The sequence below is a fragment of the Coenobita brevimanus genome, chromosome 64 (assembly GCF_032717465.1).
Source record: "Coenobita brevimanus isolate Jiangsu-jjx chromosome 64, ASM3271746v2, whole genome shotgun sequence".
Lineage (NCBI taxonomy): Eukaryota > Metazoa > Arthropoda > Malacostraca > Decapoda > Coenobitidae > Coenobita > Coenobita brevimanus.
This window is the reverse complement of record NC_137017.1, coordinates 30,627,474-30,651,308: the sequence shown is the minus strand read 5'-3', so window position 1 is coordinate 30,651,308 and position 23,835 is coordinate 30,627,474.

The following is a 23,835-nucleotide window of genomic DNA, read 5'->3' as shown; positions in this document are numbered from 1 at the left end:
GTCTCTGTCTGTCTGTCTGTCTGTCTCTGTCTGTCTGTCTGTCTGTCTCTGTCTCTGTCTCTCTCTCTCTGTCTGTCTGTCTCTCTCTCTCTCTCTCTCTCTCTCTCTCTCTCTCTCTTTCGTGTCCTTCATTATCCTCTCCCTCTGAGTTTCTGTTCATCCTTTTCTCTGTCGTCTCCTTCTGTCTGAGTCTGTCTTCTTTCCTTCCTCACCACTTTTCTCTCTTCTTTCTTCCCTGACCAGTCTCCTTTGTCTCTTTTTTTTTTTTTTTTTTTTCCATCCATCTTCATGTCTCACAGTCTCCTACTTACTCCGTTTACTCTCGCCTCTGTCTCTTATTCACTCTGTCTTCTTATATATCTTGCCCTCTGTATCTTTCTTTCCTTCCTCGGTTTGTCTTTTCTTTCTCTTTTCCTTCCTTCCTCTCTTATGTCCCCTATCTCACCACATTATCTTCCTTCTACCATTGGCTCACCATTTCCAGAGACCGGGCCGCCTGTTCGCCCCCCACATGTTCCATCCTCTTCAACTAGCAATTAATTCATCAATCTCTCTGTGCTTCCCGTTCCTCTTCTGTTCCTTTTCTCACAATTAATATCCTGCAGTCTGGTTAAGTTTTAGTGAGATATATGAGAGGCACAACAAAGCATGTAAGGCTAATTCATCCTTAAAGGCCATTCCAGGTGAGAGACATCCGATGGAAGCGTGAAAATGTGCCGTTACTGTGCCAGTTTCTAATATGGTTGATTAGTCTGTTGTCTTTAATCATTGACTGAGTAATAGCAGGATAATCATTACAATCAGTCGTATGAAATAAGATTAAGGATCACTGGGAGATATTAAGGTTTATAAAGGATTGTCAGCAAGACTTCCTCAAGGGTCGATACTATCTTGCAGGTTTGTTGTTGTTCTTCTCGGAATTATATGAGGTAATTACGACAATAAATCGTTCTATATTATTTATCCTGACTTTAGCTAGGCCTTTGAAAGCGTTCCCCATGGGGGTTAATTGGAAGAATATATATATATATATACACACACACACACACACACACACACACACACTAGCAGGGGTACGCGGCGTTCCCCCTCCCCCTCCTTATTTATCTTCCTCCTCCTGTCCCTTCCCCCCATCTCTCTCTCTCTCTCTCTCTCTCTCTCTTTCCATCCTTCTCTCGTTTCCCCTCCTTATTTATCTGACTCTTAATACTCTGCCCCTCTCCCTCAAACCATCGGTCATTTTGGTCTTAAAACCTTTCTTGGGTCAGAAGACCAAAAAGACGAAGACTCCAGTCCTCTTTGTTCTAGTTCAATCTTTCTTTATACTCCAGAAAGTCCATGTACACTCGAAGAAAGATTCACCTGATACACCCGCCGACACATGAATCTGAGACAAGTGTATACTGAAGCAGGTGCCAAGTTCTTACCTACTTGGTAACAATGAGTGAGGAGGAGAGGCGTCGGGGTTGGGTGGGTGGAGAAGGGTTTGGGTCGCTGACGTCACAGTATCAGTAACCAATCATAATGCTTCTGACGTATGGTCATGGTGCAAAATTTATAAAGATTTTAAGTAGTCCCATGTAAATGTCATCCACATGTGAACATTTGCTGAAAGTATAAAGTTAAGACTCAGCATCATATTCATTGCTATTGTGGGTGTTACAGAGCATGTCGTTTCAGCTTGTGTGTATATTTTTATTAATGACATGTTATATGAGGAATTCCGAATTTATTATAAAATCAGCTTTTAGTATATATCTGTAGTATATATCACTGGTATTAGATACAATTTCCATTGAGCATTATTTTCAAGATGAAGATCAAGAAGAATAAATTTAGATAGAAAAGCTGTGATATATTATTATATTGCATCGGACAAAGAGGACATAAAAAGATTAAACAAATTCAACAGAACCTCCTCTCCTCCAACCACTGTTCTCGTCACTCACTTTTACCATGTACTGTAGGTGAGACTACGGCAGCTGCTTCAGTATCACTCGTCTCAGATTCACGTGTCGGGGTGTATCAGGTGAATCTTTCCCCGAGTGTACCTCTCATGCTTTTGAAGAGGGAATATAAGATGTCCAGGAACTTTCTATCTCAGCTTTCACAGAGTTACACACAGTATTTGTGTGTACTTGTTTAACCCCTGACCGCCGGCTGACGTGTATAGCCATCACGATTTTGGGCGCGGAGCATCGCCGGTTGACGTGTATGGCTGCAAGCGTCTTTTCGCCACCCTTTGAACTTTAACTTATACTTACTCATCGACGGGACCACTTGTGGGGATACTTTCATTCGATAGAGGAAGATTTGGTGAGTCTTATGTATGTTTAATTTTTTCTATAGTTGTTATAGTTTGGCAGATGTTAGGGTTTGAAGTAAGGGTATTTTTTTCCTTCTCGGATATCCCCCGTAGGGAGGAGCGTGCAACATCGGAAAAACCCCGGGGTGTAGGGGTTAATGTCACTGGTGACCTAAAATAACCTCCGACCGTTGACCTCAAACGACCTCGGAGTCAACCTCACATAGCTTATGTCCGAACAAGAGGTCATGTGAGTCTCCATGCCAAAAATTGGGTTGCAGGGGTACCTGTCATTGCCCAGGCCAAAAAGGTGAACACTCAGCCGGTGACCTCAAATGACCCAGATCTGAATTTTGACCCACTTAAAACCTTCCTTGGGTCATAAAGATTTCAAATGTGTAGGTTAAGGCCAGGTAAAATTAAAATTGAGGGAGTAGTTAGTGAACAGACAGACAGAAAGGGCCCTTAATATGGTATTTTATATATATATATATATATATATATATATATATATATATATATATATATATATATATATATATATATATATATATTATATTATATTATATTATATTATATATTATATTATATAAACAAGGTATTTAGCAATATAATTAGTGCTAATTCGATAGACTTTCAAGAGCAGACTAGGTATATGGCTGGAATTAGTTGAGCACAAAGTATTTCCCAGATTCTAAAATAACGCTGGACAAATTTTACATTTGTTCCAGGTTCCAGGATGGTAGCATATTTTCCCCTCGTCTTGTCCATTTATATATCCCTCGCCAGTTTTTCAGTCATACGTGGGGTTCGTTCTGGCTTTTTTTTCTCCAGTTTCGGCTGGAGCGTTTGATGTGCAAGGGAGAGCGTTCATCTTTGCTATCATTTCATATTTTCATGGTTGAATGATGACTAAACCACATCTTCGTATTATTTGCCAATCCTCCTACTGCAGTTATGTCTGTCTCCTTTTCATTATATATGCTCAAGTTCCTCATCAATGTCTATCTCTTTCCACTACTCCTGCATCTTCTCTCTATCTCCAGTGTCTCTTGTCTATCTCTGTTCCTCCTTTGTCTTTTTATTTCTCTCCTCTTCTATTTCTTTTTTTCCTACCTGTTCCTTTCTTTTCATCTTTCTTCGTTTGTCAACCTTCTCTCTTCTCTCTTCTTCCTTTCTTTTATTTCCTGTCTTTTATCTCTCTCTTCTTCATCCCCTTTCTGCTCTCTCCTTTGTCCCTCTCCCACTTGTTCCATCCTCTTCAACTTTCTACTAATTCACCAATCTCTCTCTCTCTCTCTCTCTCTCTCTCTCTCTCTCTCTCTCTCTCTCTCTCTCTCTCTCTCTCTCTCTCTCTCTCGTTTTCTTTGTCTTTTTTCTTTATCCTTGTTCCATTTATATTTCTTTTATTGTCTTTAATACTTCACCCATTTTCATTACTCGTGTTTCTTCCCAACCTCCTCAATTCTCTCTCATTTCCATGTTTTTTCTGGCCTGCTGTCTCTTCTCTGTCTCTTTTCTCGCCCGCTTACTTTTCACTATCTCTCTAATGTCCTCCACTTTCTCTTCTCCACCTGTCTCAACTCCTTTACTTTCCCATCACCATCCCTGTTATATCCTTTTCTGTCTCTCTTCATCTCCACTTTCTTCTCTGTCTCTCTTCTCTCCTTCACCACCTCTTCTCTGTATCTCAGCTTTCCTCCACTCCATCTTCCCTCATTTCAGCTCCATTGTCTCTTCTCCACTCTCTCCTCTTTCTCTTGTTTACTGTCATTTCTGTCTCACTTCTTTTGTCCACTCTTTACTTTATAGCTTAGTTCATGTCATCATTACATCTTTCTCCTCCACTCTCTACTCTTCTGTCTCCACCACTTTCTTCTCTCTCTCTCTTCTCACCTCCACTGTCTCTTCTGTCTCTCTTCTCTCCACTCTAACTTTTCTTTCTCTCCACTCCTTCATCTCCATCTCACTTCTAGCCTCCACAGTCTCACCTTCTCCACTCTCTCATCTCTGTCTCTTCTCTCCATTACTCTCTTTCCCATCTCTTTTCTCTCTTACACTCTCTATTCTCCAACTCTCTTTTCATTCATCTCCTCTCCTCCATCTGTCTTTTCTTCTTCATCTCTCTTCTTTTCTCTACCCTACTCTGCCTCATTGCTCTCCATATCTCCTCTATCTCTCTTCTCTCCATTTCATCTTCTCAGTCTCTTTCCTCTCCACCATTCCCTCCGCACCCATTAGTCAACCAATACCAGTCATCGGCCCGCCTGTTCGACCCCCACTTGCTCCATCCTCTTCAACTCTCTATTAATTCACCAATCTCTCTCACGCCTCCTCACCCACCATTCTCCCACCATTTCTCTCTCTCTCTCTCTCTCTCTCTCTCTCTCTCTGCGTGCGCGGGTGAAACATGGAAATATATATATATATATATATATATATATATATATAAATATATATAGATATATATATATATATATATATATATATATATATATATATACAGTATATACAGAGAGAGAGAGAGAGAGAGAGAGAGAGATGTTCTTTTAGCTTTTAACTCAGTGTCAAATGGCCACCCTTTGCGGGATTGTGGTGTCTGGCAATAGATATAGATAGATAGCTTTTAACCCTTTCGACACTTTTCTCCGACTGTATTTCATCGCAGTCTAATCTCTCCTCTCCCGTGTTTCTGTCTTTCTCTTCTCAGTCTTTCATACCCTCCTCATCTGTGGTCTTTACTCACTCCTTTTCTCCTGTCGCCTTTCTCTTTCTCTTCCTGTCCAGCACTTCGCACCTTTCTTCAATATTTCTTCTTCCTGTCTCTCTTGCCATCCTCTCTTGCCTGCCACTCATTTCCTTCGTCCACTTTCCTCTCCTTTGTCGTCCTCTCTTATACTCTTTCCTTCTCCCCATTTCCTCTCACCTCCCTCTTCCTTCCTTCTCTCTCTCCACCCACCTTTCTTTCAACACCTTCCTCTCCACTTTTATCCTGTCTCACTTTATTTTCTTTTTCTTTAATAATCTTCTGCTTCCGTAATCTCCGTCTACCTACCTGTCTCCCAACATTGGTCCGTCCTTCCCTACTCTCTTTTCTACCCTTTTACCCCTTCTTCTTACCTCTCCGTCCCATCCCGTTTCCCCCTCTTCTTTCCCCTCTTTCCTCCCCCCTCCTCCAACTTCCACCTCTTCCTCATGTACTTAGTAATTAGTGGGAGCCGCGGATTCAAGAGGCACTGCTTGAGGGGGTGTTGTGGGGTTTAAGACAGCTTTATAAGGCAACAGTTTACCGAATTGTTGCTTTACTGAGATGTTACTTTACCGGGGTGTTACTTTACTTGGATGTTGTTTTGCTGGGATGTTACTTTACTGTGTTTTTACTTTACCAGGATGTTACTTTACTGGATCTTACTTTTCCGGGATGTTGCTGCACCTGGAGAGTAATTTACTGAGGTGTTCTTTTACCGGGATGTAATTATACCAGGAACTTATTTTACCAAGGAGTTTCTGTACTATTTTGTTACTTTATCAGGCTGTTACTTAACCAGGAAGTTACTTAAGTTGTATGTAACTCTACAGCGACGTTACATTACCTGGAAATATGTTATTTATCTGGCTGTTGCTTTATTTGGATGTTATCTTACCGGGACGATACTTTACTGGGATGTTACTTTACTACATTTACTCAACTGGACCAACGTTTACTGGGACTTCATTTTACTTAAGAATCATTTAGCTAGATATCACTCAGTCATTTAGCAGGATGTCACTTTACTGGGATCCTACTTTTCTGATGTGTTACGTTACCGATTTGTTACTGAACTGAATCTACATTAACCGGGAGTTGCTCTACGGAACTCTGTTTTACGGGTTGTTATATTACAAGTAAGTAACAATACCTGAATGTTGCGTTATCTGAAGTTAGTTTATGAGGCTGACACCTGGATGTTGTTATAGGAGGCCACTGCTTACCGGATAATTAAAGGATAGATTCTACCTCGCTGTTACTTTGCCAGACCGATTAACAGTACTGAACACTTTACGGGAATTTACGTTAAAAGTTCTACAGTTACCGAGATCAAAACTCTCTGGATACATGCTTACAGGACCAACACTTATCCGGATATTATTTTATGGGCCAACGCTTAGCGGGATATTACTCTGGAACCAGCATTTACTACGATATTACCGTATGGAACCAGTAGGATATCATTTTATGGAACCAACACTTACCGTAAAATGACTTAGTGGAACAAACTCGTACGGGGATATTACTCTGAAGAACCAACAGTTAAAGGAATACTACTTTATGGAACGAACACATATTTCCGCCTTATCCTCTCCCGTCCCATTCCCGTCATACCGGGTCCCTCCCTGTCTCGTTCCCATTCCACCTGCTGTCTCATACCGGTCTTAGCAACCCGTTCCACCCTTGTTCCATTCCCATCGTACTTGTTCCACCCTTCTCCATTCCGTTTCAGCTGTTACTGTTCCCTGTTTCTTCGTATTTCATCTGTTCCACTCTTATCCCACCTGCGGTACCCATTCCATTCCCTTTCTACTTGTTGCTCTTCTTTCCATTCCATGTCAGTTCTGTTACTATTCCATCTGTTGACCTCTGTTTCACTCCTATTCCACCTGTTCCGTTTCTATCCCATTTTTTATTGTTCCTTCCCGTATCTTTCCTCCCATTCCATTTGTTCCACCCCGTTCCGTCTGCTCCATCCCGTTCCATTTATTCCATCCCGTTCCATCTGTTCTATCTCATTCCATCTGTTCCACCCCTGTTCTACGCCTGTTCCACCCCAGTTTAACTTCTATTCCACTCCTGTCCCACCTCTGCTACTCGTTCACTCTCTTCCTTCTCTTATTCCTACATGAAATTTTACTACCGTCTCACTTTTGTTCAATCTCCATTCCATCTGTTCCTTCACTCTTCCATTCGTATCCCTCCAGTGGGGCCCATTCCATTCCCCTTCCACCTCTTATTGTTCCTTCCTCCCATGCCACCTCTTTTCCATTACCATTCGATCAATTCCATGCTTCTTCCATTCCCATTCCATCTTTTCCGCCGCTGTTCCGCAAGCGTTCCACCTGTACCACCTGTTCCATTTCCGTTCCACCTGTAACTGTTCCACCCCTGGTTTCTCCTCCCTGTAAGACAACCATTTAAAAACTTTACTCCCTTTCCCTATTTTCAAACCCCCCCCCCCCCATAGAAATTGCTCTTGATTGCGGTGCCAAAGTTTTAAGCTGATTCGTGTTTTGTGGTCTAGCCCTAACTCTCTCTCTCTCTCTCTCTCTCTGGAATCGAGGTTTGTTGCTTTGAGTTTGTTAGCTGAGTTTTTTTTTCCCCTCAATTATTTACGCTTTTGATGTTTATTTGATTTTTTTTTCAGCTGTATATATTTCTACCTCATGTTTTACCTTAATATCAGTGATGTAGATTTGCGTGTGTGTGTGTGTGTGTGTGTGTGTGTGTAGGGCTGCGTTTGTGCGTTGTTAGCACTTTTGTTTATTATAATGCGTAAAATTATTTAGTCATGCCCTGGAAGAGAAACCACTCCTGTTCTTAATCTTTTTCTGATGTGGGCGAGTGAGCTTATAGATCAAGGCCAAATGGAAAACTGTTTAAAGGTGAAAGCACTCTACACACTGCTGTTATTCCAGTTAGTAGCACAGAGGTAAGGTGAAGTGTCACGTGAAGAGAGCGCTGTGAGATGTAGAAAAAACTGTGCCTTTTGTGTGTGTGTGTGTGTGTGTGTGTGTGTGTGTGTGTGTGTGTGTGTGTGTGTGATTATATATTTTTGTCTTTCGTAATCTTGAAAAACTCACTTCCATGGAGTTCAGTAATCATCAGTTCAAATATTTAGGTACTGAACAGCAACTCGAGTCAGCGTCGTTGATAAACATATCTGATTGATCCTGTTTTGCAAGCTGTTATCAATATATCAAGTAGACCTGTATTAACCAAAAACATCAAAGCATTCCATAATTTGTCTCAGTAAGCTGTCGACTTTCAGCAATTCTAAGTGTGTGCTTAGGTTGCCTGTGAGTGTAGAGTTACAGAACTTATGTTTTTTTTCTTCACAAGTCAGTGATTCATTGGGTGACACATTGTGTAGGATATGACAACATATTTTATGAGTGTGTGTCAGAGTGCATTTAGTACAACAGTCTGAAGCAACTTCTCAACATTGACCAGACTACCGTTGCACAAAGGCTGATAGTTCCGGCCTCTGTACCAGGAACTATTGTGCTCAGCTGTTCATGCGGCGGTGCATCTGGTGACTGGTGTGAAATTGTAGTGATGGACGGATTGCATATGGTGACGGTGGTGATGGTATGGTGACTTTTCAAATGAAGCCATACTGCGGCTGGTGCAAATATTGGCAATAATGCAACTGGTAACGCAAGTGGTCTGGTGGTGTTGGTGTTAGCTTTCTTGGTGGTGATACCGGTGGAGTAAGTTGTGGTGACGTGATGGTAAAAAGTGTTGGCGCTATGGAAGTTTTGCTTGTGTTGGTATTAGCGCATGTGCTGCTGATGGTGCTGGTGCTTTTAGTGGCGATAGTATTGATGTGTGTTTCTGCTGTAATTAGTCCACCCTAATTTAGTGGAGATGTTCGTCATTTTGTAGGTAATTTCCTGTACCTGCATGGTAGAATAAGAGAATGCTACGTCTCTGCTTCCTTTCCATCTCTCTCTCTCTCTCTCTCTCTCTCTCTCTCTCTCTCTCTCTCTCTCTCTCTCTCTCTCTCTCTCTCTCTTTCATGGCTGGCATCATATTCTGTTCAGTCGCGTGTTACAGCGTAGCATTCAAGACTGAGAGATGGTAGTTCTAAGCTATATTAAAACAGACAGGATGTTCTGATGGTGGAGCCTATAGTGGTGGTGGTGGTGGAGATAACAACTTCTAGAGGTAGGTGGTCAGGGAAAAAATAGTTTGCCTAATATTCTACCTCTTCTCACTTCCTTCTGCTGGCTTAGCGAGTATATTCCTAAGCTGATGGATGCTTGGTGTGTCTGTGGATATGCTGCATCAGGGAGTAAAGCGACGAGTACATTTTAAGTGTGAAGAAGTAAACATAGTGAAATAGACGATAATTTGGCCTTGACCGTAGGGCAGCTCGTGAATGATGGACCCGGAACGAATTAACCCATGACATTTTCGGTTACGCCTGGGATTGACTCTGAACTCTAATTTATAAGTAGTGCTTCATATACAGAGGGGGGCCTTGTAATTTTCCCCCGGGGCCAGACCTTTCACATCCACACACACCTCTTTCATTACTCACCTCCACTGCTCATTCATTTCACTCCCTGCCCGCCGTTGTTCATCACACAGGTGCTTATTTGCTTAGATGGCCCCTATGACGCTAGAATATCCAACTCTTGTTATTAGAGAGCTTATAGTTAGTACGTCTGGCAACCTGTGCTAATACAGTGACGTAACACTGCATTACAGGGTCGTAAGTAATGGGTTGTAGGATTACGTAGGTGTGTGGGGAAGGAGGAGGAGGGAGGGAAGGGAGTTTTGAGGTGGGGGTTGTATGTGTGTGTGTGTGTGTGTGTGTGTGTGTGTGAGAGAGAGAGAGAGAGAGAGAGAGAGAGAGGAGTGTGTGTGTGTGTGTGAGAGAGAGGGAGAGAGAGAGAGGAGTGTGTGTGTGTGTGTGTGAGAGAGAGAGAGAGAGGAGTGTGTGTGTGTGTGTGTGTGTGAGAGAGAGAGAGAGAGAGAAGTGTGTGTGTGTGTGTGTGTGTGTGTGTGGCCTGTATGGTCTTGTATGGTTCGTTTTTGTACGTGAACGTCTACCTCTGTGTGCGAAATGTAGACTGTGCGTGTGTGTGCGCGCGTCTACCTTGTGTGTACGAGTGTGTGGGTCGTGTGTGTGCGTGTGTGAGGGTTGTAAGCGCCAGGATATTATAGGTCATACGGGTAATGTGCTTGTTACGATCTTCCCTTGCTTAGCTTTGTGGAATTACGTGTGTGTACAACTCTGTTAGTGATGTTTATGGGGTGACTTAGGTGATCGATGTTATGTTTGTATTTAGTCATTCGTAGTTATTTTCGTGACTTGTTTCCAACTTTATTGTTTCGTGTCTTTTTTATTTGTGATATTTTGTTAGTTATATATTTGAGGCTGTATCACCGAATGAAAATCACTGTGTAGTTATAAATACATGTATATAGTGCACGTTGAGAACATGTAAGGCTTTTTATTTATTTATTTATTTATTTATTGCCAGGCTTCAACTATATGGATGCGTCATTATTTTTGTCTTTATTTTTTTATGTGTATGGTGTGTCAGTTTTGTGATACGAAAATGTTTTGGTCTTGTATTAAAAGACGATATTGCAACAATAGAAATATCAGGCTGTGAATTTTTTTTTTTGTCGGGAGTGAATGTGTACAAAGAATGGAGTGTTTTGTAGCGTTACATTTGTATTATTAGAGCCGAGAACAACTGAAGTAGTAGAATTACTGAACGCATTTAAATATCCTGTTGGTTTATAGGGAACGCGACTTTGACCACCTCTCAGACGACGTCCTCCTTATTATATTCTTACCCCTTTGTTGCCTTTTTATTTGGATTATTAGATATCCCACCAATATAATGTTGGCTTTGAGTGCGGTGACTTTAAACATCATTCTCGCCATCGCCAAGTTATTTTATTCGAGTTTGGAAAGTCCTCTCCAGGTACAAAGGCTGACGATGGCTGTATCTATAGAACTCCTCTAGTTCAAATATTCTTCAAAGTGGTAAATAAAGTCGTCTGGCTTTAGTAAGAATAAAATAAAGCAAATAAATGTCACTATCGACGAGGTTCATTCTAGTTGCTTTAAGCTTTTTTTTTTTTTTTTTTTTTTTTTTTTTTTTTTTTTAACCTCTGCCAAGAGACGTGAATAAATTTTGACCACAGTGCGTTTGTTCACTATTACTGACGTATTCTTAGGAATGTTGAAGTTGCCAGCACTAGTTTCATGTTTGTCCCTCTTGCTATGAGGCACAAAAATTACATGAAGTTTTGCGGTCATGTACGGTCTCTCTGGGAATCCTTTTACATTTCTTTGCACAAGTACCTGATTATAACTTTCTGTAAAACGCGGCCTCATGTATTTATTCTGACCAGCATGACATCGAAATTACAGCACTATTCCCCTTCACAACGCGAGGGCCCATTGTACTCACCATGGTCTGCTTTTTCCAAGAATATCGCTATTTTCGTGACCTAAATATTGATGTAAGAAAGCCTCCCAGTGAAATCAGTCCCACTACAAGCAGAGTTCATTTTTCAGCTTAAATAAAGAGGCATTGAAGTGTAAGTGTTAGAGCACTTTCCACTGAGGACTTAAAACACGTGCAAAATTTCTTCGATAGTCCCAGCCAGCATTGTGTCTCGCTTCCAGTATTTCACATTCCTCCTCGAACATCAGAGGATATCGTACTTTCTCATTCTCGTTTGCTGTGCTTTGTATTGGTATCACATAAATATTTCACGTAACATCTTCCATCGCCATACCAGCCAAGGATGTGTCAACGAATTATTTTTCGTGATGGTTAGAGGAAGAAACAGTCCGAAATATAAATGTGTGCCTGTCCACTGAATTTGGTGTGAATAGATTTTAGGCAAAGGGAACAGATCGAGGTGTAATTGTGCTTCTAATGTAAAATGTACCCCACTGAATTCGGTGTGTATGGAGTGTAGTATGATGCTTACCCTGCGAGGTCATTAGGGAAAGCAGGGTGTAGGGAGGGCCCTCTGACCCCTGTCCCTCCCACCCAAACAATTATATCAGCATTACCTGAACCCGTACCTGCGAGTTTAATGACCCTGAATTGTGTTGTCTGTCAGCAGGGACGAGTATGAATATTTACTTACATGCTGACGTGCACACCCCTCATAAATGGCACATCTGCTCGCGCGCACATGCATAATTCGCGCGTACATTCAACTGTTCACACACACACACACACACACACACACACACACACGGCCACGTAATCTAGCCGGTGGTTGTCTGAGCAATAAAGATGCCAGTCGGTGGTAATGAGGTTACGGAGAGCTCCACGCAACCTCGGCCCTCCTCACTGCTTTATCCTTTCCTTTATTCGTTCCCACTCTTTCCCCCCTTCTCTTTACTACCCCCTCTCTTTTCTACTATCTTATTTTCTTTTGTTTTCTCTGTTGTTCTTTGGTTTCTTTTTTCTTGTGCGATATGTATCCTCAGTCATCCTCTTTATGTTGGTATGCTTGCCTCTAATTTAGTTTTCATTTTCTTCACCACCCCCTCCTCCTCCTCCTCCTCTCTTTCTTCACTCCTCTTCATTTACCCACCTACTTCTTTACCCTCCTTTCTCTCTTTATTCCCTTTTTCTCTTACCTCCTCTGTCACCTCCCATTTCACTTCCTTTTCCTGCCTTCACTTCTCTATTCCTTCACCCTTCATTCCTTCACCGTTTTCCTCCCTTCCCTATCGCCATTACCTCTCCCCTCCTTTCTTTCTCTCTCTTCACCTCCAGTTTCCTCTTCTGTTGTTCCAACCCTTCTTTCTCTCTCTGTACTTCCACTTTCCTCCTCTCGTCTTCCATCCCTTCTTTCTCTCTCTTCACTTTCATTTTTCTCCTCTCCTCTTCCACCCCTTTCTCCATTTTCTCTCCTCTCGTCCGCTTTACGTCTTCCCACTTCCTTTCCTTTCACATCCTCCCAATTTTTCTCGACCTTCCTTCTCCTCCCATCTCTTTCTCTTCTTTCCCTCTCTTTTTCCAGCTTTATTTCCCTCCCCCCTACCTCGCTTTTCTTTTCTCCGCATCCCTCCCCCGTTTCTTTCCCCTCCCTTCCTCTCTCACTTTCCTTCCATCCGTCTCATTATTTACTCCTCCCTCCCACACCTGCCTCCACACAATCCAGCCTTCCCTCCATTACACCAGCCCAAACACTTTCAGTTATTGTAGTCCAGGTCCACAGAAAATAGAACATTCAGGTGTTGTACTGAATCTAGTTCCTTAATCCTTTCCCTCTGTTGTCGCATTCAAGCATTTGTTTGGCTAACGAAGACCTGTTTTTTTTTTTTTTTTTTTTTTTTTTTTTTTTTTTTTTTTCCAGTGATGTGGAATTCCTTGTACTAAGTTAAATCCCATAATCCTTTCACTAGTATTGTTACATTCAGGATATTCTTTAAGGTAACGCTACCTTTTTATTTTATTTTTCGATGTAATGGAAATTCCGTGTCATCTCTAGGGTTAAATATATATATATATATTTCCTTAACCAGCTCAATCCCATTAGATTTCTTTTAAGTTTTCTTGCCACCTGCAGTTGATTTTGTTCATTTCATGGCAGACTTTTCGGACTGCAAGAGCTAAGTATAACTTCCATTATTATTATTATTATTATTATTATTATTATTATTTAGCCAGTGATCCTTCATAAGCTGAATAATATCGTCCGCAGGTAAAAAATAGATAAAAAAAAAAAAAAAACTACGTCCGTTGGCTGAAAGAACTAAGACCTCTAAACTGTATTTGGTAGTGAGACATTTTTTTAGTAGTATTTGTAATTTATTTTATACTAAAGCCTGATCACTTAATTTTCTTACGTTTCCCTTGTACATCAGAACGTGATATCAACAACTAAAATAAAATGCTAAGTACGAGTAAATAAGTCATCGGTAGAGGGTTAATTAGGGCAAGTACAGGTAACAAAAAAGTATTGAGACTAATATATCCAATCGATTTTATTCTGCTTAGGGGAGACCTTTTGGTCGACATGGGATAGATGCTTCCTTGATAGATCCATTAGCTATTACAGGCCATTCCTGTGCTAGGTAAGTTGTTTAGGAATAGCAAAAATAGACAATAAAACACGTCATCGGATTGCAGGGCTGCCCGTCAGTAACTCAGTAACATAATTTAGCGTTGATCTGAACCCAAAGGTACTCATAAAGGCCAGACACATCTAAATATACACTTCATCACCAGGTAAATTTCGATTCACGCGTCCGTCTTGCAGTGGGTGGTACGGTGCGATGTGTGAGGTAGGACGAGCGTTAAGAATTATTGTAAGTTATCGTGTATGTTGCTGAATGGCCCGAAACAGCATCTTCATAGTGATCATTAAGAATTCCTTCCTTACAAAAAATAAAAAATAAAAATAAAAGTTCAAGCCGCTGTACCATGAACATCTGAGCTCAACTGTTCATTGATGGCAGGCATAGAGGGTCAATATAGGGCTTGTGATGACTACATTTGTTTCTCTCTTAATCCTCACGGTCCGAGGATCTTCGTACAATAAGGGGACGTCTTGTTTTTATAATCTTGTTACCCCCAGACGTTTATAGTTAATTTCCAAAGGACCTCGAGTTAACGATGGCTCTTATTATTCCCTCTTGTTCGAAAAATCTCTTAATAAAATCTCTGAATAAAAAGCCGTTGAATAAAATAGTCTGAAAAGGCAGTATTGAACCAAAATGACACCATCTTAAAGAAAAGGTTAACCCTTCAGTCCGAAGCCATTTTTGCATTATTCTTATTTCCAGACAATTTTCATCAGCTTAAATAGACGTTTTCAATCGGAAGACTTGAATCTGGCATTCACTAAGCCCCTTCCTTGTTTTTAATGAGTAACTCAGGTCTGCCTGGTCAAGCAGACCCATAGCCGCGGGCAGCCCCCCTCCCCCCCCGTAGGACAGTCCCAAACAGTGAACCAGTATTCCTTTGTGGTGGACTGCTCCTCGCGGGAAGGGGGTGAAGATTTGGTTCCTGGATGGACTACGCAATTCTGTCTCCATCCCGTTAACATGGGCATCATAGCAGGTTTCACCTCACCACATTGTTTAGTTAAATGGTTACCACCCAGAGTTGTAAATAGTTTCCTGGGTTACAGGAAACCATTAGGCTTGTAACTTAGTACAGAGTTACCTGAAATTGAAAAAATACTGGCACGAAAAAAGTGTGTGTGTGGGGGGGGGGGAGAGTAAGAAGAGAGGAGGGCGGACACAGAGATTAAATGAGAAAGAGGAAGCTGGAAGTAGGCAGCACATCATATTAGTGGATGGTGTTCACCACCATTGTGAAGTGGCTAATTCCTTTACAAGAGGGCTTTATTGAGCTGAGGTAACAGAAACAGAATAAATTAACCTCTGGCGCCTAGTGATGTTATTTTTGTTAAATTTACTGCAACGAAACGATTTTAGTCAGTTAAACGAACACTATATACCCGTATAGCCTTTTTACTCTAACTTGGCCTAGATTTGCGTCCATTTGCGACTTACTTTGCGTACCTCAGTGACAGAAAAAGATAACTCGACCGCAGAAAAAGATGACTGCCTTACATCCTCTCCAGAGCACTTCTTCGTCACTAGTAGCATGTTCTAGTGTTAATCCATTTTTACAAGTCTGCAAGTCATGGTGAAGAGACAGCAGTTTTGGGCCAAGTTAGAGTGAAAATAGTATAGTACAGTAAAGGGTTATTGAAGGGCATGTGTAGCCCGTCTAGATCGAAAAATTTCTCTTAAATTGAATAAAATCGATTGGCAGTAACAAGCATAAATGATGTCCTCGGGCTGAATGAATTAATCAGCTATATAGTAAAAGGGCTAATGTCAAAGTTATCTACCCTGAGCTGAATAAAATAGTCTGGCCTCCTTTTACGGAAGAACAAGGCATCAGAGGGACATGTGTATAACCTGACATGGGAACCACCCAGTTAAATTGGTGTCCTCAATCTAAAGGGCTTGAGTACACGATCAGAGTCCACCATTATTGCTCTGTCTTCTAATATACTATAGCAGTAGCCGTGTGTGTGTGTGTGTGTGTGTGTGTGTGTGTGTGTGTGTGTGTTTTGGGCAGCCGAAACTACACATTCAAATCGCACCAAAATTGGCACAAAAATTGGAAAAAAAAATCGTTGATGTAAAAAAAACTTGGTCCCATCACGATTGATAAACTTTTACTGTATTTAATGAGCGATCACATTTTGACCAAATAACGCTGCTCCCGGAGCCCGGCATAGGATCTCCGCAGAATTTTTTGCCCAGAGGTAGACCTAAAATAAACTGTAGCAGTAGCCGTGTGTCTGCGTGTGTACATCGAACTTGCGTTCAGACAACTTGGGTTCCATTCCCGAAGCTGCAAATTACACGATCAATTGGTTAGCTGCAAAAAATCCAAGTGACAACGTTACACTAGAACAGCACATAAAGACGAGAGCCCTCCGCAGGAACAAGTGCAAGGGGCCCGAAGGGCCCACGAGCACTTGTTCTCACTATTTCCAGACGATTCCAGTCAGCTCAGGAGAGATATTTCGGACCGGAGGGGTTTCATGTAGCCTTCATTAACTTTTTTTAACGCCAATGTACTCTGTCAAAATCGTCTGGTGAGTGAGAATATAGTGGAAAAACACGTCATCGTACTAAGTGGGTTAATGAAGCTTGCGTCCCCCTCACTCCTTATCATCGCATCTTCACTTAATTGTTTCCTTTCCTTGCTTCCCTCTCACGTCTTTCTTTCCTCACATTCCTTCTTACTTCACGTCTGTCTGTCACACTGTTGCACTTGCTTGCCTCCCTCGCCCGCCATCTTCATAGACATACATATACATATGCATACATTCATACACACACATACATACATGCATACATACACACATACATTTAGAATACACACACACACACACACACACACACACACACACACACACACACACACACACACACACAACCTCCTTCATTTCCTGTGTACAGTTTTGAATCATGTCTGTTTTGTCTTGTCACCTATGTCTTCCTTGAATCATACACCTGCTTGCTTTACGTCTTACCTTGCTTCCTACACCTTCATTGACCCTGGCACCTGCTTTCTTCTTGACGTGCCTTTCCAGATTTTGGTTATCTCCCTTGACTTATGCTCTTGTCTTTCTTTCAGGTATCTCTAGTGCATCACCTTTCATCCATCTACCCTTTTGGTTCCACCTCTCCTTCCTGTTTCTCCTTTTCCTTGCTTCATCCTCTTTCCATGCTTCCTCCTCTTTCCTTGCTTCACCTCTCTTCCTTGCTTCACCTCTCTTCCTTGCTTCATCCCTCGTCCTTGATTCACCCTTCGTCCTTGCCTCACCTCTCATCCCTGCTTTGCTCCACCCTGCCTCACACTTTCTTTTGTCTCAGATTCTCATTTGTTGCACCTTCCTTTTGATTTACATTTATTTTGCCTCATATCCCCCACTGCTGCCACCTCTAGCCTCACATTTCTCGTTGCCTTGCTTCTGCCCCTCCTTTGCCTTTCCTCACGTGACTCTTCCCCCCCCTTCCCCCCCTGCCTGACCTCTCTCCCTCCCTTTCTCCCTCCTCTCATGTCCATACCTCCTTTCTCGTTTGATCTCCCTCATTTTTTCCCCCCCTCCCTTTTTTTTCCTCACATCCCTTGTGCTGTCCCTCCTCTGCTATTTTTTCTCATCCCCCCCTCCCTTGCCTCACATCTCTCCCTCTCTCCCATGTCTCATATCCCCCTCCCTTGCTTCACATCCTTGTCTCCATTGCCTTACTCCTATCCTTCCTTCCCTTGCCTCACATCCGTCATTGCCTTAAACCTCTCTCGTGTCTCACGCTTAATCATTTCTTGCCTTGAAGACGGAGTCCCTTGCCTCACACTTCACCCACCCATGCCATCAACGCCTCACATTCTCCCTCCCTTGCTTCACATCTCTCCCTCGCCTCACATCTCTCTCCCTTGCCTCACATCACTTACCCTTGCTTCGCATCCCACCCTCTTTTTCTCCTTTACCTCCCACCTCACCTTGCATCATCTCCCTTCCGTACTTCACTTCCCTTCCCTGCTTCACATCCTCCCTCTCATCATGCTCTCCCTTGCCTCACCTCCTTCCCTTATCTCATAACTCTCCCTCCAGCCCTCCTTCGTCTCACCTCCCTCCTTTCCTTGCCTTACCTTCTTCTCTTGCATCACTTCCCTACCCTCCTTACCTCAGCCTTTTACCTTAGACACAAACCTTATACTCTCCCTTCCTTTACTTCTCTCTTTTTCTCATTTCCCTCTCCATTTTACTTCACATACCTCCCTGTCTATCTTTCCCACTCTGCCCTTCTCTCCCTCTTGCCTCACTTCCCTGACTCTCTACCTCGTCTCACACAATTCCACCCTTGCCTTACCTCCTTTCCTCTTTATTTCCCTTGCTTCACGTCCTTCCTCTTGCCTCCCTTCCTACCTCCCTTGCCTCTTCGCCCAGTCTCCCTTACCTCACCTCTCTGTATCCGTTGTCTCACCTCCCTTCATCCCTTGCCTCACTTTCTTGCATCCCTTGTCTCACCTCCCTGCTCCCTTTGCTTTACCTCTCTGCCTCCTTTGCCTCATGTGCCGCCTTTGCCTCACGTGCCTGGATTCCTTGCTTTACCCCCTATATCCCTTGCCTTATCTTCCTGTCTCTCTTGCTTCACCTCCCTACCTCTCTTATCTTTCCTCCGTCCCATACCAAACCTTTTCCCTTGCTTTACGCCCTCCTTTCCTTTCCTCTCACCTTCACATCCATCCCTTGCTTCACTTTCCTCGCCTTACTTCCCTCTCTTGTTTTGCGTTCCCTCCCTTATCTGATCTCTCTCTCTCTCTCTCTCTCTCTCTCTCACTTCCGTGTCTTACATTCCGTACTTCACACCCTCCCTCTCTCTCTCGTCTCTCTCTTTTCCTTTTCCTTCTTATCCTTTCCACACTTCCTATCGCCTGTGCCTTCCTGCCTTACACCCCTCTGCCTCCCTTGCCCCACGACTCCTGCCTCACCTCTGTTACCTGACTCCTGCCTCACCTCTGTTACCTGGTGGTGTGACAGGTGTGTGACGTTCATAAGAGCCGCAGCGAAGGCCGTATCACGCACCTCACTCACCTCCTCCCTCCTTGTCTCAACTCTCTCCACTCTCTGCTTCACGTCCTCTTTCTTGCCTCACCTTAGTCCCTTGCCTTGCACCCCTCCCTTGTCTCACTTTCCATACTTGTTTTATACCCCTCCCTTGCCTCACCTACCACCCTCGCACCCTTGTCTCACCTTCCCTTGATCCTGTATCTCACACTGTCCCTCCCTTTACCTTCACTTTCCTTTCCTTCACTTTTCCCTCGTACACCCCTCCCTATGCCTCTTGCCTCACTTCACTCACTCCTTTGGCTCACATCCCTCCCTATCTTCACTCCTTTCCCTTACATTCCCTTCTGCCATCCTTGCTTCACCCCCTTCCTCCTTTTGTCTTACCTCCCTCTTTCCCTTCACTCTCTTGCCTCCCATGCCTCCCTGCCTCCCTTGCCTCACCTGCCTCGCCTTCGTTAGCCTGGTGGAGTGTGACAGGTGTGTGACGATAATATGAGTAGGAGCGAGGGCTTTATCACGCACCTCGGCCGCGTCACTCAAAAGTTCTTGACAGCTACCATATCTTCCTTGCCTCCCCATCCCCTCCCCTCCTCTCCGCTCCTCCAGCTCTCCTTCCCTCCTCTCTCCCCTCCTCCACCTCTCCTTCCCTCCCTTTCTCCCCTCTTCTCCCTTGTGCCCTCCCCTTGCCATTTCCTCCTCTTTCCCCTCTCTCTTTCCAACTCTTCTCCCCCTGTCAGTCCAACCTCTCTTCCCCCTCCCCAAATCTCCCCCCTCCCTTCTTCTCACTTTTCTCTTCTACCCAACACCCCTCCATTAAGTCTCCCAACCCATTACTCTATCCTCTTCTCTTGCTCCCTTTCTCTTGTTCTCTTACTCATTCTGTTCCGCTCCTATTTTATTTACTCTTCCTGAAAATGACATTCCTTCTTTCTTCCATTTCAACATTTTCTTTTTCGTCTTTCACCATCAGCCCCATTTTTTACCCCACCCCCATTTTTTCTCCCCCACCCGTCTTCTCTTTTTCACTTCACTCCCCTTCTCTCATCTCCACCCCCTTCTTGCACTCCTCTTCCTCCTTTCGTCCCATCCCCATCACTAACCCTACCTCCTTCCCTCATCCTCGCTACCTTCCTTCACCACCACCCCTTCCTCAGCTTCTGATTTCCCACCCTTCTTATTCCGCCCTTCCTTTTCTTTTAACTTCTAATTCCTTCTTGCTCCCCTTCACTCATGCTCTTCTATTACATTACCTTACATTCGTCTTTTGCACCCTTTGCATCCTTCTTTAACCCTCTTCCACCTCACTCTAATCTTTTCTTACACTCTTACTCTTTTCCTTTCCGTGTCCACGCTGTCTCCTTTCGTTGCTACTCCTTCCCCTTCCGTTTTCACTACTTCTCTCTTCCATCTTCCTTACATTTTTTTTTATCCTGTTTCATTACATTTCCCTTCATGGTCGTTCCCTTTCCTCTCAGTTAGTCATTTTTTCCTTTATCACGCGTCATTTCCCTTTCCCTTTTCCTTCGCACTACATATTTTCGTGGTCCTTTCTTCATTTTTTTCTTTCACCATTCTTGTACTAATCATCTCTCCTCCCCAGTTCTCAACTTGAAATACTCTACTTCCTTGTACTGTCTGTCTCGTATTGCGCCATCTTTGCACCCTTTCCCATGCGTAGGACATCTTTGCACCATCATTCTTTATTATCCTTCACTGTCCATTTTACATACCTTAGTTGCCCCTTTTCGGCTTTTCACTACCTTTTCCTGTCAATTTCCCCTTTGAACTAACACTTCTTGCACTCTTTCCTCATTACGCAAGCCCTTCTTACCCTGTTTCCCCCTTGTACTTGCTTTTATTACCCCCCATGTCCCCTTGCACTATCCATCTTTGCCTCCTTTAATTCTTGTAATAAACTCCGCACCCCTCCTCTTACCCTGACCCTTTTTGTCCTAGTTTCCTCTTGCAATAACCTCCTTCCCCCTTGCACTGTTCTTTCTTACCTCCGTTCCATATCATCATCATCATCAGCAGCAGCAGCATTATCGTCGTTTGTCACCATCATCTTCGTAACCTTTTTCTCCTGAGAGAGTCCAGAAAAAACGGAGAGTTACCACGAAAGAGAGAGAATTATGAAGAGCATATCCAGTGAAATGGGTCACATACTCATTCACACATAACTCAATTCCCCAGGAACTCTACTTCCCAGGTACAGAGTTTTTTGGTGTCGTTATAGCTGAGTTTTACAATTACCGTCCAAACAGTCAGGCGGGTGTTAATCAATCAAAAAAAAAAAAAAAAAATGGGAGGGGGGTATCAAACACTTGCTCCTCCTCACTTAACTCACCCGCCTAACTCGATCCTCTGTCATTTCTCTAGCCTCATCAACCTCCATACCTACTCGTATCCCTTTTCTGTATTACGTTCACGCTGTCTCCCACATTTATCTCCCTCGCGCTGCTCCCTCCTCATTCCCTGCAAGACAGCTGCTCTTCCAAACCACTGACTTTCCATCTGGTGCCTGCAAACCTGATGCTCACTGACTGAAGTCTGGTCCTTAACTCCCCTCTCGCTCGCCTCACCCACTTCCACATGAGAATGAGATTGAAAATTGGACTTTGAGAATGTCAAGGCACGGCATATTAAGCCTCTCAAAAGCCGATGACGCTTTTAGGATCTTATCTTGGCTCTTCCAGATTTAATTCACATTTCCTATAGCCATGTGGTTTTATTTTATCTATTGTTAGATGATATTTATCTGGGTGGTGCTAGTCGGTTTTATTAAATTAACAAAAACATCAAGCAGGGAAGAAAATGATGAAATATTGTTATTTGGTCTCAGCAGTATTTTTTGTGCATTGTTACCCATCCGGTACATTGCGTCTACCGCACTTCAGAGTATTTACTGACAACAGTTTCGCAATACTGAGTTAGCCGATTAGTGTAAAACAGGACGTGGACAAGAGCATATCCTAAGAGCATGTTCATACACTGACGGCCTAGTCGAAGTTTTAGAGTGTCATGCGGAATACTTCAGTAAGTATGGACGGTAAATTAATTCCCTTATAATTCGTCTGCCTTAAAACTTCACGTAAATTTTATCGTTTTGCAGCCGAAAGACAATACTACAACGTTGCATCCTTTCCATAGCACATTTCGATGACTAGCATCATTTTCAAGCATTAATTTCTTCATGCAGCTCAGGACTGAAGGAGCACAAATGGCAATTTCAGGTCAAGTTAGACTGGACAGTATATTAACATTGTGAAAGCTCAAACGCCTCCATGGATCATTACGTGCAGCTGAAACCCAAAGCCACCAAGAGTCACAACATTATAGCTATTGTCACCGCCTCTCTCCACACTGTTATGAGTGGGTTATGTGGGATTCAGAAAAAAGGCCACAAAGCAACTCTGAAAGTGAGAGAGTATCATCTGAGGAGTCAACAAAAAGTGGGCCAAACTTTCATTAAATTTTCATGCGCTTAAATTTCAACATCATACATAACCCAGACCTCTGTGACCCCCATCATCTTTCATGTCACAGCATCACAAACTATCTTGCCACTCTCACTGCAAGGGAAGTTTATCTTATGTAGAGTGAAACTGTCTGCCAATATCAAGAGTAAAACTAAGAAGGAAGGAAAAGAAGGCTTAGATTTTACGCCAGTCAGCTCCACGAGGTTGTTTAATAGTAGGCCACAGTCTGGTTGCTGAGAGAGGCAGAAAAACAGATCGAGAACAAAATATAAGGGTAAGGCAGAGGAGTAAAGGGAAGGTGATAGTCATGTTAATTGATCTACTGTCTGAATGGCTCCGTTGGTCCCCACTGGGGCCGGGAATAGTTTCATTACTACACCCCCACTCACGGAGCGAGAGAGGATGTGATGTTTTGAGCTGCGTGCGTTCGTGCGTGCGTGCGTGCGTGCGTGCGTGCGTGCGTGCGTGTGTGTGTGTGTGTGTGTGTGTGTGTGTGTGTGTGTGTGTGTGTGTGTGTGTGTGTGCAACGAAACTCTCAGCTGCTATGACAGACAGCTTGGTGTGAATGGGGACAGAGAAATTGTTGAAAATTATATTAACAAAAAGTGACTGTGTTGGATGCATTAAACAAATTCAGTCAAAGGAAAAAGAGCATATAATGAGAATAATTTATGTCAGAAACTAAACACACGTAATGGAAAATGAGGCGACTGAAAAACTGGAAATAATTAATGCAAATGTCTCCGAAACAGGAAACACTCTAGGGAGAGGTACAAAAATGCAAAAATGGAGGTGGAAATATTGTGGAAAATCGTGAAAAATAATCCTTAAAAAAGTAACAAAAAGAAAGTTATATTAGGTGAATTTAAATGTTGTACTGAAAAATGAATGAAAACTGTGAGGTTACAAAAGAAAAAATTAATACGAGTTAGAAGGTGTGGAAAGAAGGAATGAAATGCCTGGAATTATACGGTCGGCAGAAGTGAGATGATATGCCGGGAAGAATATTGAAAAATTGCAGAATGAAAAGTGACTTGCGTCCTTCTTGGCCAATTGTTGCTGAAAGGCGTGGGGTAGGAGATGGGTTCTTGAGCCTTTTCAGCAAGAGTGGCCTTTGATAAAGTAAAAGGGCATTTAAAGACAGTAAGAATTAACTTTAAATTGGACGTCAGAGTACGGTAAGGGTGACA